This window comes from Numida meleagris, chromosome 10 (assembly GCF_002078875.1).
Source record: "Numida meleagris isolate 19003 breed g44 Domestic line chromosome 10, NumMel1.0, whole genome shotgun sequence".
NCBI lineage: Eukaryota > Metazoa > Chordata > Aves > Galliformes > Numididae > Numida > Numida meleagris.
The window spans coordinates 12,455,165-12,475,369 of NC_034418.1; the positions used below are offsets into that span (position 1 = coordinate 12,455,165).

At 39.0% G+C, this 20,205-nt stretch overlaps 1 protein-coding gene across 4 annotated transcripts in view; it reads left to right on the forward strand.

Annotated features, from left to right (window-relative positions):
* The window catches only part of CDH8 (cadherin 8), a 334,384-nt gene that overhangs the window by 172,511 nt on the left and 141,668 nt on the right, over positions 1-20,205 (forward strand). The window contains exon 1 of one of the 4 annotated variants that reach the window (XM_021408726.1): positions 18,888-19,314. The exons of the other annotated variants lie outside the window; for them this stretch is intronic. The gene's annotated coding sequence lies outside the window, so the exon portion shown is untranslated. Of the gene's footprint in view, positions 1-18,887; positions 19,315-20,205 lie in introns of those variants that run through there. 4 annotated transcript variants of the gene reach the window in all.

The following is a 20,205-nucleotide window of genomic DNA, read 5'->3' on the forward strand; positions in this document are numbered from 1 at the left end:
ACTAAGTCTGTGAAATAATATTACTATGTGTAAAAGGGGGTGCAGGACACATACTGTATGCATGGGCTAGCAAAATTGAATCACTACATCAGGTGTGACTGAGGATATGTGTTTTCAGTAGCAGTTATCTCGATGTGCTGGCTTCATTCGCTGTGATGTTAATGGCAATCCCATTGGTTTTGACAATAGCAAGATAGCGGACCCTTTTACGGTCTTATCTGAATTTAGCCTTGAGTCTTTTGGCAAGTTGTGATGCTAAGGAGGAAAGGGAAAACTGCTTGTCCAACATGGCAACCTACTTGCTTTGTGGAGGGAAACAAAAAAAGGCAGTTGGGGGGAGTGGCAGTACACAGCAGCAGTGTTGCTGTTCCAGCTGTGTGTGCTCAGTGTGACAGGCAGGGGACACTGCTCCGTGAGGGCCAGGCCTCCTGTGTGCTGAAGTTGTGGGCATCCTTTGCAGGCTGCCACTCCGGAGGGGGGAAGGACCAGCTCAGCTTACTGCTTGGTTAGAACGTGAATGTGGAAGCAGCATTGTGTCATTCCAGCATGTCTGTCATTAAGTTTGATTAATCCCTTTGATACCCTGGAAATCATGACATTGGTATTGCCTGCAAGTGTTGCTAAAATTCTGCACGTTACCTTCTGGTGGTGTGTTTTAAGCCTCTGACGAGTCCTGGAGTTGCTTTGGCAACACTGAAGTAGCAACAGTATTGCAAAAGTCTGCACTTGCCAGGCAGTCCCGTTACAGCCTGTGTCTGCTGCAGGACAGGCCATCTGGGGATAAAAGTAGTGTGAGCTAAAGTCCTAGTGCAAACCTATCAAGTGAGAGGTATTTTATTTAAACAGCCAAGGCCTAAGTGTCAGTGTGGCAGGGCTGTGGCCGTATGCAGCTGTAATCCAGCTTCAGCACCCAGCTGTGTTTGTCATCGTGATACTGGCCCTTGGCTCCTGGTTTAAGTGAGGTGCAGTCAGATGTTTGCAGGCTTGGGAATGGTGCTGTATGTCACTCATGCTGAAGAGGGGACCAGGACCAGGCAGTACAGGTGGCATGAGTCTGAGAAACCCAAGTTACACATTACTGCTGCAGCAGTTCAGCAATAAGTCACTAGAGAGAAGCATGCAATCCAGTAGATAGAAGCTAAGGAATTTATGTCCGGTTGTTCTGGACTATTCAGAGGGAAATTGGGTAATCGTCCCTCTATGGTGCCTGGGTGTTAAGGCTCCTCTGGTTTTCTGGTGGCCCTCCTGCACTTGTCCTACACCAGTATAGTATACTGTATGCAACTTGTTAGTTGCATTTCAAGCAGTTAAGATTTTAACCTAGTTGATGCATGTGTAAATAATTTTCTTTGTCTTTATGGAAGTTGTATGTGTGATTATGATGCAAAAGAACGACTATAGTCAAGACAGTACAGATAAAACACAAGGAATAAAGAGCTGTACAAGATTGATGCACTACAGTCGTCTGGAAGAAATAATGTAGAACAAAAAAAAAACCCGCCCAAAATTGACTGACGTAATGGATTTTTGTCATCCCTCCACTCCTATTCCAAGGTTTTTAACATGAGAGACCTAAGTACAAAGACAAAAGTGAGAAAATTAAGGGGACAGCTTGGCTGTGTTTTTGCAAAGAGAATGAATGTTAGCTGATTATTCTTAGTATGGTGTATGCTGTTTTGACTTGTGCGTAGGTTCAACTCTGGCTATAGAAAATCTTCATAAAGGCAGAACTTTGAGCTAATTATGGAGCCTATGTCTTGTGTTCTTTCTGTACTGGTATACCGTTGTACCTAAGTTATTGCACTTTAGTCATGGAATTAAATCTCTGCAAAATTTTGTACCAAAATAGTAGCACTAAGTGGTAGCAAGAGACAGCACACTAATTGGGAATATGTTGCCAGTATACGTAAACCATGTTATGCAGACAAGTCTGTGTCTTGGTGATCCTTTCGGTTTGGATGTAGGCTTCTGTTCTGGCTCTTGTCTATAGCGAACTGGATCACAGAATGGGGGAGATTAGACCATTGGCAGTAACAAATGTTGCACTAAAAGTTAGGACAGGCTTGCGTTTGAGATATACAACTACAGCTAACATGGATGCATCTGAATTTGGATATAAAAGTTATGTTGTGCTATAAAAGCCAAACACACACTTGCCTCAAAGTACAGATTTGTTCCAACAAAGATTAGCTGTCATCCTTAATTTACTGAATGCTCAGTGGTGATCTTTCTTCAAAAGTAAAGTAAGGTTTTGGTTCTTGTGTTACAGCACTGTTCATCATCTCAGAACAGCTATGTTCTCTGCAGAGGTCTCCACACTGGTGGAAGGCACGTGATAACCATAACTGCAGTGAGAAGACTGTTGCTTTCCAAGTGTCTCAGTTATTTGCAAATCATGAAAACAACTTTCTGTAGCATGCATGTTTATTTTTGGTTAAGGTAGTGAGCGTTCTTTACTTCAGTCATCTTAAAAATAAAGTCATCCCTTATGTAGTGCTATACAGTGCTGCAGTAACCTTTACCAGAATTCAAACACATAGGAGTTGGTTTGTGCTTGAAGTGTAAGGACTAGGTTTTGCTTTTAAAAATTAACATTCGTAGCTGTAATTCTTATTTACCAGTATCCTACTGTGATGAGAATAGCATTAACATACTACATAGCTTCAACTAAGCTAGATTTCCATTTTGTAATTGCATTTTTTATTTCTGCATGAATTTTTCTGTCCCTCACTGTGAAAACGCTTTGTATTATACAATGGTGTTTTAAAAGCACCAAACTGATCTGGATTTGCAGTACATAATTTCTAGTCATTTTTATGTATATTAACACTAAATCATGTTTTTGATTTCCATAAATGACCCGCATAACGTGCCAAACTTCTTCCACATTTTAAACAGTCCTAGGTTTTGATGAACAAAATTGATAGGTATGAGATGAATAAAATAATACAGATGACATGTAATGTAGGGCTTGATCAAAAATTGTGAACTTGTCAGATGGTCTGTGGAAAATGGATTATTTTCTAGAAGTTTGAAATATGGCTGAAATGCATGCTGGCCATTATTCGAAGCCTTTAATTTTTAACATTGATGCTGTTAGACAGTGATAATCATAGGTTTTAATTTCTACAGAATTTTATAGAATTGTTAAATGCTTTATATAATTTAATAAGAAAAAACCCTCACATCAGATAAAAGAATTTGTATCGTTGTCAGCATAGTTTGTCTAACCTGACAGACATTAATACATTAAATGAAATTGGAGTTTTCCTAGTTTTGTGGTATATTTCAGAATTCATGATATTTACATTAAAAAAAATCTATATTCAATTCTGTGAATGTATTTTTAGCAATATACAAACTACAGTACTTTGAGCATTCTCCTATATTCTGTTCTGACTTTATAATACTCTTGTTCCTTATTTGCTCTCTGTTGTTGAGATCTCTGGTGGATTTTGTGAGTAGATCATAGGCTCATTTTCGCTTGTCTTTTTCTGCCAGTTAATAATAAAACATAGTACATATTACAGATGTAACCTAGTACAGATTACTGTTTAGCTATGTATAATTTTCATACCATTTAAGGTTCTGTGTGTACTTTTTTCATTTTGTAAAGAATAATAAAGTACAAGTTAGTTTAAAAACTGTTTTGCTAAAGAAAACACAACAAAAACAACAACAACAACAAAAAAAAACAAACAAAGAAACAACCCAAACATAGATGTCTTTCATCACATTCTCTTCCAAAAAAATCTGGTTTCATCAAGGAAAAGCTTTGTAGCAAAGAGGCAATCTTACAAAACCATACTGCATTCAGCAGGACTCAGTGAACCACAGTGAGCATCTGATTTCCTAGCTGTCGGCATGGTATCCTTCTCTTGGTCTGTGCTCTGCAGACAGCTGGCCATGAGGCAGCGTGGAGCTGAGGTCAGGGATCTTGCACAGTGTTAGATTATTCTAGAGATGAAATCCCTAATGAAATCACAAAGTCAGTGGCACAGGACTGATTAGACAAAGTAGAAAAGCCAACTGGCAAAGGGCAGTGGAGGACCTGAGGTCCCCAGGGCATGCCTTCATGCTCCCTTTTGGAGAAGCTGGATGAAACTGATATTCTCTGGGACTTAAAATATAATTTTTATTTAGTTACATGTAGGATTCCAAAAACAATATGTTTTCAAAGAGATCTTAGTTGCATGGTTTTAAAAAAAAAAAAAAGTTTTCTATCAAATGGGGTAAGTTTTGGCCAGTTTGACTCTACATTATCTGAGAGCAGCTTGTTCTATCTGCAGCTGTACAGAAAAGAGGTTGCTTAACAAACACTGCCAATGACAATTCCATGGACTTTGTTACTTGAGAATCTGACCTGATATTCTAGCAGGTAAAACCTGTTTAGTGTTTTTTGGGTTGGACTAACTACATATAAGGATCGTGGTGTAGAGGCAGAAAAGAACAGGTTATATCTATTTGTAAGTTAAAAGCTAATGTTTTGCATTTTAACAGGGAAGGAAATGAACAGTGCCAGTAAAAACACATCTGCTGGAGCAGAGCCTGGTGGCAAAAGCTCTCTTGTTAGTGTGATGACAGTATCCAGATGTCACGCAGTTAGGGGCGCTTGCTGAAATCTTTTTGAAGTAGGAATGCCTGTGACCGTCAAAAGTGATAAATATTAGGTAATAAAATACAGTCCTGGTAGGTGTACTGTAAAACCACTATAGTTACTGAGAAATTACAGTCAAATTGCTCACATTTTCCATCAAAACATTTGCTTCTTTCTGTTTATACCTGTTTATATGGTACTTTTCCCTGGGCTGAATCTTTGAGGGCCTCTTGATCCACTCTTATTAGATACAGATAATATGTACAATATTCTATTGCATGGTTTCCAAGCGTTTTTCTTTCCTTTAGACTGAAATTCTGCAAGTCTGAAGTTGAAATGTATAGGACTTAAGATCTGGTTAACCACTGGGGCACTGGAGTGGTTTTCTGTATGTTTGAGCACTTGCTTGGTGCAGCGTTGCCCCATGGCAAATGAAGAAATAATGTGCAATGAACACATTGTCATGAGCTATGCTTAAGCATGAACATCTGAAACATCATTCTGTGGGCTTTGTTTTCCTCAGTTACAGTGACTTTGAAATAGAGTTTTGTGCTTTTGAGGAAACAGATCCAGCAACAACTTTACGCACTTGAGCTTGGAATATTGCCTCACCTAAAGCACAAAAAAAACCTCAACCATCCCAAGCTCATCTGCTTTGTAGTAGAGCATAAAAGTTTAACCACTTCTGTTGCTCCCTCTTCTAGAGAGCTGACGGGTGCTATTCCTAGCTTCAAAATGTCTTGCTCCCTCTGTGCAGCTTTAAAGCTGCTTCCAACTCCTGTTCCCCAAAACAAAGATGGGTAGCAGAATGTTGTCATATTGCCATAGAATAAGAACATAGGTTTTTATAACTATACTGCTTTCAAATATGCTTTCACCTATTTCCAGTTCTGAAAGAAGATTAAGATATTCTGTGAGTATCTGTTTGTAAGTAGAGACAGATGCAATTCTGTATTTCAGGGAAAACAATTATACCTTTAGTTTTTGAATAAAAATTAAATTGCAGAGGTCTTTGTTATATCAAAATCTACTGTTTCTATTTGCATCTCGACTGACCTCAGGGGTATTTTGTTCTGCTTCTCAAGGGATTGTCTCCACTACTATTTTGGCTGGACTCCAGGTTTGGATGACAATTTCAAGGTTACATTTTTTTTTTTTTTTTTTTTTTCCTTTAAGCAGAGGTGGGGGAGATCAATCCTAATCTACAGACTGAATCACAAATGCTGAAGTGCCAGAGGCTTGACCCTCAGAAGTGCTGAGTACTCTGTGCTTGTAGGCTACCGTGTGGCATTCCAGCATTAGACTTAATGTTATTACCCTCTGCTTCACCCTGAGAACTGTTCTGGTCTTATTTTGCTTTCATACTAGAGGATTTTCTTCCAATTTCTATCAATGCCGTTAAGTGGTTAGTAGTGTTAGTTAATTTCTCTTCATTCTTGCAGGTAATATTCAAGTCTTACTGGATGTTTTTCTTTTTTGCTTAGATTATTTTCCACAAGTCTTTTTGGTCTTGCTTCTCATTTTCTGTGTTTCCTCAGAAATGTAGGAGATGTAGGCCACCTGACTGGTTCAGTCAGCAGCATCTCTTTTTAGGAACTAACCTGTGGTCTTTAATAGACTTGAGACAAATCTAATTAATGAAAGTCATGACTGTTCTAACGTTGTCAACAACTGCAAAGAGAAATGTAAAAAAAAAAAAATTGTTTTTCTCCATCACATCAATTCTGAACATTTTTTTCCTTATGTTCTCTTAAATAAAGGTGTCCCCTCATGCTCTGTGACCTTTAGCAGTGCCAAAAGGAAGCTCAGTGCTGGTGACAGTAGGGAGATATCATCAGACTCCAGAGCCTAGGTAAAAACATCCAAGCACAGCCTTCCTCTGGAATGACTGAAATCCCATTTTTGGAGGAGATAACATCATAACCTTTTAATTTTCCTTTCTCTTTTCCCTTGGTGACAGATGGACAAGCCCAGAGAATGAAGCTGTCTATTCATAGAACAGGTTCAGCATAGCCAGCAACACTGATTGCTTCCCATGTTAACCTGCCAGCATTTCTCAAACCTGACCTCAGGAGGCAGCTCCTGAGAATGAGGAGTTCAGCCACCAGTCCAGAGTCCTTGTCTCTGCTGAGATTGCCAAGATGACTAATGTCAGTGCTAGTGCAAAAATGGTTATGTAAAGAGTGCTCTACTAGCATTTGCAATGATCACTGAACTGCTGCATTGTTCATAGCTTTCAGTTCTTAACAACCACCTCATTCCTAGCCCTGCCCACAGCCAATTTTATTGTGTTGTCTCCAACCTGCTGTGTTCATAACTTCTGCCATACGTCAGATGCTATAACTAAAGTCTTGTAGCAGAACATTAGCCTGCTCTGGTGCACAATTATTTTCAGTATTACTATTATGGTAAGACAAATTGACAAGAAAATGTGGAATTAGTTAAAGTTCTCTTTTATTTAACGTGTATTTACTATATATAGTAGACAATAACACAGTTTAAGAAAGAATGCCAAAGATTAATCTTCTAAGTTTATCTTTTTCCCCATTCCTAAATCATTTTCTCATTGTTGCTGTCACAATCATCTACATTTATTGTATGTGGAAGATACCACCTTCTGATTAAGCAGCTATTAATCATACAGTTAGCAGAATTGCTGCTTCTGTGTGTTTATAAAAGAATTTGGGGCCCTTGCAGCAAGGACACAAGAGAATGTGCATGTGCACAAGGAGGATGATTCTGCTGCCCCTGATTCTGCTTATGGGGATTCTCACCCATGGGTTTGGAGAATGAACAGCAATTAGGAATGTCCAGAGCCATGCTAGGATAGTATCTAATCATTTCCTGCAAGGGAAAACCCTAAAGTGATATTTAGGGTGGCTTGAGAGGGTTTTGCTATTAATTTGAATGATGTGATATTTATACTAATTTAGAATCCTCAGCTTCTAAATATTCTTAGCCTTTACTCTGAGCTCACATAAACCTACTAAGTCAAAGTACCATTCGAGGCTAGAAAGAGCCATCAGTCAGCAGCCTGCAATGTTTATCAGACATCACAGTTCCAAAAGTGTCATTCATACTAATAGAGAGTAGAGTGCACTGCAGCTTTTAATACCTCATCTGAAAGAAAACCACAGTAAATCGCACTTTGCCTAGCTGAGAAGGAGGAAGAGAATCATGCACTCCAAGATTTCTCAAGGATGAGCACAATTTATATCTGTTCAGACAGTGTTACTTGAGTTTATATTTGCTTATGGATCACTCTAGTTATTCCTTTAGGAAACAAAGCATTATACTGTCAGTCTTCAAAAATATGTATTGTTAACATTAGCTTTACTTTGCATTAAACATTTAAATTATATATGAGACAACTCAGTAAGGGTGTGCAGTGAACTGTGGTGTGGAGACTAAAAGTCTGTCTGAAGGCACTTTAACAGAAAGCTTTATGTGAAAACCATACACTCATCTAAACATGTCTGGGCTGAACTATAAAAAGCAAGTGGTAAATCCTATCTTACTCAATGACAGCAGTTGCTGGCTTTTCAGAAGTAATCTTACAATATACTGAGCACTGGTAAGCCTCTGCAATATAAGCAGTCTATATGTGCATTTGTGCACATGTGCCCCTATATGTGCACTTGTGTATGGCAGTTACAAGGCTAGTGTTCGGGAGGAAAAAGCATGGGGCATGCTGCTGAGAATCTTCCACTTCAGCTGAAGTCAAAGGGAAAGGCAGAATTAACATGGGAAAGCATCTTCATTGCAATGTTTCCAGCATTCTTTTCTATACTGGCAGTATCTTCACGCTTTCTTTGCCAGCTTCACCAATGTAGAAGCTAGATATGGCAGTGGAGCCTTTCACATGCTGCTGTGTATAGCTGAAACGCATTCCCAGGTGAAATTTTAGTGGCATGATGATAAGCACTTGCCAGGAGTTTTTCAATGTTGGCTTAACTGTGTTGGTTTGTGTGTATGTTAAGGAAGACTTCTATACCTTGTATTTCAGCAGTGATCCATTTTACCCTACGTAGATGCTGTATTCCTTATTTGTTCTACAGATAAAACTTTTTAATCTTAAGCACCTTGTCACTTGATTCTTTAGGCAGTTGAAAAAAAGGTACCTTATTTGTGAAAACTTTAAAGCAAAGCAAAATAACTCCTAAAAAAAAAAAAAAAACAAACTCTAATGGAAGCCTATTCATTCTGTCTGCTGCTTCTTGAGTCTTAGTTAAATAAAGTAGTATAATATGGCGCTGCTCAAAAAAAGAGGAACTACTCATTTTTGTAACTTCCGAGTAATGTCATGCCTTATTTTCAGGAAGATAGTGAAGTGAAACCTCGGTGCTTGTTTGTGTTTTAACCCTGTTTTTCACTTGTTCACTGAAAGGAAAAAAACAGCTGCAACAATGTGACGTGACTGGCAGCTATACATACTGAAAGATGTCTACACCTGTTTATATTTTCAGTACCATGCGCATTAATTAAAAGACTTTGTATCTCCAGTGCACTCGTAGCTGCCAAATTGAAATAAACGTTACCTAGTTTGAGATGACAGTTGTCCAATGTGTAAACAAGAAAACCAGACTCAGTTCAGTCTTTGTTTTGATAACTCGCAGAATACTCTTTTACTAAAATTTGATTCCTATGATTCTTTAATATTCTGTACAGTATTTGCACTGAATAATGGCAATACTCCTGCCAGCAACCCTACGCGTCTGTCTACCAGCAAATAACATTTCTGTAATTACAGTATGGATGATGACAGATACGTGAGTGGGAAATGGTGAGGGATAGTGGGAAGACAATTGTAGCAACAAAACACATAATCTACAGAAGACAAGTCAAAAGAATATTACAAAAATAAACAGAATTTGTAGGGATGAAATCAGAAACAGTAATACTCTGGTAAACAGGAAAGAATTACTTAGCTGGAAAAAGGTGAAACAGCTGCATGGGTACGGCCTCACATTTGTGCGATTGTAAATGAAGAGAATTTCCACTAAAAGACCATTACACTGTAGCCTTACTGTGATAAATCTGAAATGTTGATGAGGTAGATTTGATTTGTTAGAGTTTACAGTTGATTTTAATCAGTGTTTCTGCAAGTACATACAGCTTATAGTTTTTCAACTGAAAGCTGAGGCATGCAGGCTACATGGGTATGCAGTATAGGCAAAGCAGAAAGAACTCTCATTGTGCTCAAGAGACAAATGCTATATCGAAATGCTATAATTGTGGGAAGACATCAAAAGTTCTGGAGGTGTGCTGGAGAAAAGAATTTCTTCCAGGACCTGTGGCCTGGCTGGTGTGAGTTGAATAATGACTGGTATTTGATTTGATTAAGGTTTCACTGCAACTTCTTAGGTTTTGTCTTTGAAGAACAATAGTAATGTCTAGAGGAAAAAAGCTGGGATAAACTAATACAAGGAAAAGAACTTGTGACATGGGCACAAGGATGCTGGAGTCAGCCATATTCCTTGGAAAGCTTGTACCTTCCAATTTTTGCAAACAAAATGACCCTTTCTGTATCTTTCAAGATGCTAACTTCAATGAAGTTTTCCTTATTTCCTACTGTTGCTTTTACACCTTCTGTTTGTCTGCAATAGTAAGGGAGAACTTATCTATGCAGAATAGAAGCTTATGTTTGAATGCTGTCCACCCTTTCTGTAGGGTTAGATGGTAAATGGAAGACTAGAAACTTGGTGATGAGCTTTACATGTATTATTTTAAGTCGTTACTGTGGGTAGAGCCAAGCTAGTCTTATAAAAATGAGGCATAACTGGAGGGAAGAGGGAAACTTAAAGATGCAGCCCCTCACCAGCCCTTCCAGGCTGGGAGTTGAGGCTTGTGGAAGTATAGGTTGTTCTGTCCTAAAGCTGACCTTGACTTGAAGACATGTGGCTCCATACTTTTGTAATTGCATGGATATCAAAAAGAAATCTCTGCTGGCTTTTGTTCCTGTCTTAAAGGCATTTTACTAAAGTAATGGAGAAAAAAGAAATATGTTAAATAAAAACAACATTTATTAGAGGACATAATTTTAAATATTTAATGATATAATTAAGTCTTATTAATGTAATGGTCTTTATTCTTCAGCTTAAAAATTCACAAGGTTAATTTCCCTTTCATCTTTATTATGCAATGTTTGCCACAATTATTTGTTATATATTCTTATAAATATTAGATGAATATTAGAGATTTTAATTTAAATAAAAATATGGGTCGCTTTTTACCAGTGTTACTCCAGTATTAAGCTAGAATTAGTGGAATTAACAAAACAGTGTATCAGGCACTGCTATTTCTTGGTTCTGCCACAACTGGATTATTTGACTTGAGTAATTCATGAAAAACACTGCCTTTTGCTATTGCCTCTTTATTTCAAATGGCCTGTAAAGAAGCTGAGGATCAACAAATAAAAGAAGTATTAGCCAAATTATTTTCATGTTGCTTCCTGTAGAAGACATTCTGAGGCTGAAGTACTACAAAGATACTTATTTGGTTGATTTTACTATTACTTGGCAATAAAAACCTCCTACCAATGATTGAAAATGCCTGTAGAATACTTATTTCAGGAGGTATTTACTTGATTCCCTAAATTACTGGAATTAAAACTAGTTCTTTTCAGTAAAATGATTCTTTGTCTGTGTGCTCTTCTGCTTTTTTAGCTACTTACTGAAAAAGAAAAGTACTTCAGCATTAAGTCCTGGGGATTAAAATGATTTATTTTCTCCTTCATTAGTGATATTTGTTGCATATGCATCAGGAAATATTTTTTTTAGGGGAAATGGATGTTTTATTTTACCACAGCATTGCTACTTGATCTTTTTAAGATCAATTTGCCAAATTATGATGTCAGTAGTCGCTGAAAAAAATCACTTTATGGGCAATATGCTGACTTACCTTCATAATTCTATAAAGAAACAAAACAAACCACTGGAGGACTACTCTCAGAAGTGAGCATATACTTATAATCTCCCTGCGTTCAAAATGGAAAAACATATGATTTGGACTCACAGTCAAATTTCAGCTTGTGCTGTGATTGGATATGGGTCATGGTGTATGCAAAACTTCCTGTCTGGGAGTTTCTTCAGGACCTGGCATGCTACTGTTATTATTTTATTTTATTTTTTACTTCTGCTTTTGTTAGTAACCACACCTGCCTTTTATTTCATATAACTGCTATCACTTGCTACCTTCATATGGACCCAAAATATGTGATTTCTACTCTAGTTAAGGAAGGTACTTCTATGATGAGTTGGTCTAAAACTGGAGATTTCCTGTTTGGAACAGAAGGAACAGTGCTGTCAATTTTTTAAAATCTATCCAGTTTACAGCAAGGAGATATTCTTGCCACTGACTGGTTTTTATTTCTGCTGTTTCCTTTTGTCATGTTGTAGAAGTAGTAGCCATAGCAGGCACATTCTGCTACTGCTGTAGTAACTGCTCATCCATGTATTTCTGCATTGCAAAGACAAGAGCTGAATGAAGTCTGTATTAAGTTTATACAAATCTGATGGAAATGAATACAATTCATTTTCTTAAACCACTCTCAAGACCCATGTAGTCTCTACTAAGGTATGCATTAGGTCTTTACTTGTTCCAAAGTCTGAAAGTGACTTTACTGGTCTTGTTAATGGAATAAATGTAGTTGTTTTCATTACTACCATCATGCCTGGTTTCAGTGCTGGCCATAAGGTAAATTAAAACAGGCCACTAAGTGTGCCAAGCATACTGGCATGCTGTGTTGTTTAGCTTTCTATTGTATTAGTCTCATAGGTATGCCAAAATGGTGTTAGCAAATGGTTAACTATTCCTCATGCATTCCGTAGAGAATTTGCAAAAAGGAGACATTCAAAAGAGGCATCATGCTAAGCAAGGAGGAGTCTGAGCTTGTGAACTGGAAACAATCCTGTTTGCTTTTCTCAGTCCCTCACTTGGAAACCACAGCCCTAGCTTAATACAGACAGAGAGTCAACTTCCCTGTGTCTAAGTCCTGCTGATTTCAGAACTTTCAAAAGGTTCAATTCTCTCACCTGGTAGCATATCTCTAATACATGCATTTTGTTTCTCCTGGGATCCACCCATCCTTTTTACATCAGCTCTCAGAAGTCCATTAAAAATCTGTTTTATTTAGAGAGCTTAAGCTTGCAATTATCACAGAATTTTATGGTAAATCCTCCTTGAAAGTGAATACTTGGCACTGAAGTCAGACCACAGTGAAAAGAGAAAAGAAAATACTTCTTACTTCAATGGTTCCCCTGAAATCAACTTACTTGTACAGTAGAGAAAAGAGGGTACCTCAAGTATTAAGTCTGGTTTTTTAATACAGAGGAGCTACTAAGAAGTACAATTAGATAAGTGAAATTTACCTTAGCAGGTACTTTTATACTTATTTTCTCAAGTCCTCCTAACATCCTCTCTCCTCCTGTCCGCCTCGTCGTCTTTTAGTTGTCAGGCATCCTTCTCCCCTGTCCTGCTGATGTGGCAGTTACACAGCTAAAACTGCTTGGCTGCACACGTTGCCTCCTGCAGCGAGAAAGCAGCACTGTACAAAACTTCTGTCGCTGACAGGCGTGACACAGCTTCTCCAGCCAGGGAACTGCAACGTTTCCACCAAGCACATCAGTGTAGCAGAAGGGCAGAGCAATGACACTGTTAAGGAGAGATGAGAACACACAGAACTTGTTACATATTTCAGCAATTTTTTGTGTGGATTCATGTAGAATTACTTATGTTCTAAACTGGTGACCTAAAGTTCTCTCATTCTGGCCTCATTCAGCCACTTGTCAATGAAGAACGGGATATATGCATCTATAAAGAAGTACTTCAATTTCTCACAAATTAGCAGATATATTTTTAGTGGATAATTTGTTTGCCAAGAATAGCTAAAAATAACTTTCAGAGCTAGGATTATCAGTAGTGTCCAGCACTGGAAAAAAAAAAAAAGTACAGATGCATAATTGGGGGACTTATGTTAAATCTTGTTGTAGGGTCATGTTTTGCTGATGAATATGTTAATTTCCTGTTTTGATTTTGATAACATTGAAAGCTGTTTGTATGTCAACAATACTTGCACAATGAGCAGAAGAATTATCGCGCTGTATTTATATAACACCTACAAGAATAAAAAATTAACAGTAAAGGCAGTGATTTGATTTCGCATAAAGGAGGTAATTCATCTACGTCCACACAATTAATGCAGTGAACATTTAATTTCTTTGCTCTGAGGAAAAAAAAAAAAAAAAAGCAGTGTCACACATTTATTTGGGATTTAGAAGAATGTTAGCAAAGAGAGAAAGGAGGAAAAAAAAAAAAAAAGAATTTTAACCTGCTTAGTTACTGCACACTAGAGGGCACTTGAGGTAGAGCAAAAAAATGTTTTCAGAGCTACCGAAACTGATCCAGTTACCTGTATTGGCAAAGCATATTGAAGACTAAAAGCAAAGACTAGCTATTAAAATTGCATTCAGAACATTAGTATACAAAAGCACTTGGTTGATTGTCTTGCTTGATATAAATTTTCTTTTGTCCTCATCTTAGTATTTGATATATAAAACAAAGGTCTATTTTTTTTCTAATAGTCAACTTGGTAGCAACTGATAAAAATTGCAGATAGTACCCAAGGAATAATTCAACTTGATAATGGATTGTTATTTTTGTGCATTCCATAATATCATTGGTGTGTATGGCACACAAATGAGTAGCTAGGGGATTTATATTTTAAAACCTCTAGACAGTGAAGGGGTCTCAGAACTAGTTAAGTTTTATTTTACTAAGTGGAGTAATTTAGGGATGGGAAAAGTATTACAGTCATTGTGCTAAGGACAAGAAGGTCCTAGCACTGCTGTTTGGTTCAACCTTTGTTTCTCTTCTCCAGTCCATGGACTGGAAATAATTTGCATGGATATAATTCATTTGACCAATCAAGGCAGAAGTAACTTAGTCACAATCAATGCATTTATTTCATGAAGTGAGGAACAAGGGAATGGACTTTGATTATACATTTGACAGAAGACTAGACTGGCAAGTAGAAGTTTTTAGGTGATTAAGAATCATTTTTACCACATATAGGTGGGTGTTGCTGGTATATGATCTGTTCCTTCTTCTGTGGGGTTTTTCAAGCTTTCTATTTTACTGTTGGATATTTTAACAGGTTTTGATCTCTGTAAAGGCATAGGAGGCACTCCACTGCAAATTCCTCATGCAAGATTCTGCTTCTAGTTATTCTTTGTTAAAATGAAACCATGAATTTCTGTCAATACAAAACTGAACAGCAACAAAAAAAACAGCAAACAAAACAACACAAAACCTACCCCAAACCGTACACCTTCTCTTATGAGCCATTTATAGCATTTCTTTTGTTTTAATCTATAGCATCAGTTGTAAACATTATGTAGTGGAACTTGGACTTCAGTGGCTTCAGATACACAGGGGATCTTTATTTTTCACGATAACCAATTTGTGATAACTGTATACAAGCAGGCTTTAAACGTGGCAAGAGGGTGATAAAAACCAATATTCTAAAGGTAATTATGTATCTATACTGGCAAAGTGAAGTGATAAGTGTACATCTTACTCAGAAATGCTCTGGACTTATTTCTTTCTTAGTTTATGGAGTGTGAATTCTAGCTTTTTGAAGCAAACTAAATTTAGAAATAATCCCTCACATAACACAAGGAAAAACTACAAACTAGTCAGGGCATTAGGATATCGTCTGCATTGAACTGATCTGGAGTTTTAATGAAACAATTGTAGGGTATGCCTATTGTATAAACCTGCTTCAGAAGGTTCAAGTCGGTTATTAATTTTATATTAGTATTATTACTTTGAAGTGGCATGAAATCCCTGTAAGCAAAAGTTGCTTGCAGTAAGCTTATAACTTATCTTAATTCACACCAGACTGATTAACTTCGGGTTATTTTGGATCAGGCCCTAAAGAGGGTATTAAAAACTGAAATCAGCTACTGATACTTTGGGGGAAGTGGCTCATTACTAGGCGGCTTGAGTATGAGGAATTACCACAATGGTTTCTTTTCCAACCGTATTTTCCTTCATTCTCCTCCCCACTCCCTTCAGGTTCCTGACTTTCTCATTGTTATGTAGATGAGATGACGTTAAACATTTACATCAGCAGCAGCAGCCCTTGTAAGGCTCTCTTGTGACTGAGTCACACCTTAAAAAGCTCATTTCAAGTCATTTCTATTGAATATTTTTAAGCAGTAAGGTCTGAGCTCTCTGTCTCCAGAAAACAGTTTGTTTTGCTTTGCAATGCTGAGGAACTAAGTACAATCACAACTGTTTCTGCAAAAATATGAAAAAGTGAAAACATGCTTGCCATGTCATTGTGTTTCAAACGTTTTTAGATGGTAAACAGATATTGTCTGTCTGTATGTGAATGAGAAGTCACACTTATCTTGTAATCCTTCTTAAGATGGAAGAAAAATTCTGAATTCTCTTTCAAACAGAGGTTATTTTTTGTCCTCATTAGTCACAATTGCTGAAAAATTATGTACAAATATATAATTTTAAAAACTGAATTCCAGTTTGACCCAGGTTGTATTCAGTCACATACATTTTGCAGCCAAATTCTTTTCTTCTCTGCAGTTAAACTAAAAATCTTGATCTGTTTCAACTGGAGTCAGAGATACTTTCTGCTTCCAGAATGAAATGACCATTTAGGAGATAAATGTATATTGTAAGGAAGATGATTCGTTTAAGGTATTTGAGGAAACAATTTTTAGCTAGCATAATCATCAGTGCTCTATATTACATGTATATATATCATTCTGATAAACATACATTAAGGCATTAAATTTGGATAGGATGCAGAAAGCTGTAAATATTTTGTTCTAAGATTATTTTAAATTTCTGATGAATTCACATACTTTTCCTGTCAAGACTTATGCATCATCTTAAAGGGTTTCACCAGTAGGTGAATCCATGGATGACACAATCCATTTTAACAAGACATTTACCACCTTCCTGTACAACTGAGGATGAAAGAGCATAGCATTTGCCCCAGTCATTCCCAACTGCAAGAAAGGTTGAACAGAACAAATAGCACAAGTCAAAGAATGAAATCAGAACAAAATCTAAACTTTAGGTTATGCTTGGGGGCACAACCTCTACCATTAGCTTTTGCCCTCTAGACAACTATACAACTTGCATAACAGAGAGACACAAGAAATTTAACTTATTAATTAGAATTTTATTGGTTGCTTTCATTGAGTGTTTTTCAATGGGAATGAAAATATGGTGCGCAACTACTTCCAGTGAAACTTTATTAAAATAATAATTAAAAAAAACCAACTTTGCAAACTCATTAATTCCACGGAGTAAAATGAGACTAAAGCATCCTCATTTTTCTTTGTGATGCCTCTATATTCTCTTTGTGTTGTTCCATTCCTGGAAGGAGAGGAGAAAAAATACCCTTTGATTCAGTGGAACCCCAGGAAAAGGGGAGCCACGTTTCTGATGTTATCTATTACACTGCAAAACGTCCTGTATTTCCCTCAAGGCTCTTTGCCTGCTTTGTCAAGTATTGTCTATTTTGTATCCATACCTCCAAGGAATCATCCCAGGTTCACAGCTTGGAAAGCGAATTATTGGGCTGGGGGAAGAAATACTTAAGTATCTCTTTGTTGCCCTTGAAAAATGTCAAATTCCAGGTATGTTTTCTTGTGTTCTGACAGGTTGAGACTTTGCAGAATAAACACTTGTGCAAGAAAAGCACCTGTTATCTGCAATAACTTCCTAGGGAATATAAGATTTTTTTTTTTAAAAAAAAAGCACATAAAGAAGCTCAAAATGCAGGTGCTTCTGCTGTTTAGTCTCATGTGAAGGTACATATAGTATCAGCATGAAAAATAAGACTAACCGAAATGAAACAGAATTATACTGTATTCTTACTACATAGAGAAATATTAAGGTCCACTTTCTGTAGGCCTAGGTGCGTCTTCAAAGGTTAAAGGATTTTCAGATGAATGAGCTGAAGATGACTACACTTCAACTGCAGTTGAGCAACAAACCACACTCAGTGCTTGTCTTAAACACAACAAAATGCAGCTGGTCAGGGAAAGGTGTAAAGTGATGAGGGAAGCGAGTGTACTTCAGCTATCATGGTGGTATTAGTTGAGTGTTGAATCATTTAAGTCAGTTTATACCTGACTGACTATTCCTTCTACTTTAGCGCGTTACTGACCCCTTCTCTATTAGTAAACATGAAATGTGGGAGGAAAAAAAAGAGGTGGTGTCAACAGTAGAGTCATGATTTATGTAATGGTTATATATAAAGCACTTCATCTGCTAATAGCTCGTACATGCGCCATAAAAAGGGAGAAGACTCTTAAGCTCAAAAGAAGGTGGGCACAGGGGTCACTGCTGCTGCCTAGTGTGGTTCCTCAGCTCTGCCTGGTGCCACGCTGAGCCACCTTCAGCTCTTCACAGTCTCCCGGCGCTGAGCGTGCTTGCTGTCCCTTAACCTCTTTGCAGCACTTCACAGGGTGGGACCTGTCCATCTCAGGAGGTGGAAGTGGGGTGATGGTGACCACCTGTCTGTATTGGGGTTGCCCTTCAGCTCCTTCTGGTGGGAGAGGTGTTGGCTGCGTTCTGCTTTTATGCGGCTTCAGGCTCCTGCTGTAACATTTCATTGCCGCTCTTGGCTTGAAAGCAGTACAGGAGACAATTGAAATGCCTGCAGTTCTCGGGGGTTTGTTTGGAGAAGGTGTTTAAATAATGCCCTCCCTGTCCCCAGCGTGCCCGCCTGTTTCTCCCGCAGGCTCTGTCGCGGAGATGAACAACTGCCTCCCGTCCCACCCCGCCGCTCCCCCTGCTTCTCGCCCTTCCGTAGCCCTCTCCCGGCGTCCTTTCCCCTCCGCCTTCGCGTGCCGCAGCCCCGGGAATCACCTCAGCGCCGGGGGGCTCCTTCCCGCCCGCCGCCTCCCGCTGCCCCTGCGGCGTTTACCCCGGCTCGTCCTCCCTCCCGGCGCTCCGCGCACGTCCCGGCTCCGCCGTGCTGCTCGGTCGCACCGGTCCCGGCGGGCTCCTCCCCGGTGGCCTCGGCGTGCAGCCCCCCCCAGCTTCCCTGCCGCCGGGTGCCGCCTGCCGCCCGCCCTCCCGCCCAGCCTGAGGGAGATGCCCGGGCGCGCGGTGAGCGCGCTCCCGAGCAGCGCGGGGCTCGGCGGTGTGTGGAAAAGTTGTGCGCTTACCGCCTGAACGGCTGGGTAGGGGGGTGCGAAGGAGAAGGGGAAGAAAAAAAAAAAAAAAAGAAAAAACAACAAAACAAAAAACCGCCCAAAACTGCTTACATGAATTTCCAAGCGCTAGACCTGCCTCCGAGATCAGCCCAATAAGAGCTGTCAGGGGAGGCTCCCAGCTCACTTTTCCACATCACTTCACAGTTACATTTGGCAGGCAGGCACGTTGGAGCGCTCAGACCCGGAATTAGTGGATTTATGTGGAATATCCCCGCTTTCCCGGAGACGTGCTGCTGCCGCTGGCTTGTGCAAAGGGAGAAATTAATAACTGCACTTGAGCATGCAGGCACAGAAACCCAAGAAGCGAAATAACCAGCATCTCCTACAGCATCAAAAAGCATGAGAAGAAAATCGGGAGAATCCTGCCTGTTCACAGGGACTGGCGAATGGTTTTTTTACCTCACCCTCTCAATCCGCGTGTGAAGAGGCTGCCAGCAGGCTGTTTCCTTGGTCCTTGAAAAAGTGAGTATTCATTTTATTAGTATTATTTATGTCTGGCTGGCGGAGGGCTGTCTCTCCATAGATTTCTTTTTGACTTAGTGCCTGTCTGTCCCTGCAAGGTGCGCTGTGAGAGTGCCTTCCTCGTTAGTAGGTGCGATCCTGGGCTGAGCGGGAGTGACTCATTAAGTCAGATCTTCGGAAATTCCCGATCGTGAAAATGTAATAGGATGCTAGTTAGGATTTGTTCTATTTTTTTTTCCCCCTTGGGAGGAGGAATGGTGGTGTGGCTATTTCTCCTCTCTTTTATTTATTTATTTATTTATTTTCCCGTAAAGGATCAAGAAGACTTTGCATCACAGAGGTTTGCTTCTAAGGCTGGAGAACCTGTTTCTTCTCCTTGGTTTCTTATTTAGTACAATAAATTTTGGGGCTATTTCACTGTGTTGAATAGATGCAGGGTTGCATTCATGCATTGAAATTGCAGTTTTCGTGCTGAGAATAAAAATCACCCACTAGCTAGATATGTAAATGAGGAAGGAGGAGGTTGGAAGAGTCAAAAGGAGGGAAAGCCCCATGATTTATCGCCACTGTCTCCCCCAAACCTTTGCTCCCCTCAAATAAATAAATAAATAAATAGAAACAGTATGACACCTTCCTTTCCTACTTTCGGAAGGAAACTGTCTCAGAAGCACTGCTTTTCCTCCTAAAAGCTGAGAGGGGAATGAATCTTAAGCTCTAACTAGCCAAGAGTCATCTCTGTCCCACAAGTTGTTTTCCTTCCCTTTCTTTGGTTGACTAAACAGATAATACAGCCAGCTGAAACTTTGGAGAGGGAGAAAGCCCCTTAGCTCCAGCAGCTCGTTAATTACATTACTGCCAAGGCTCCCAGAGAAGAGATGCAGGCATCTGTCG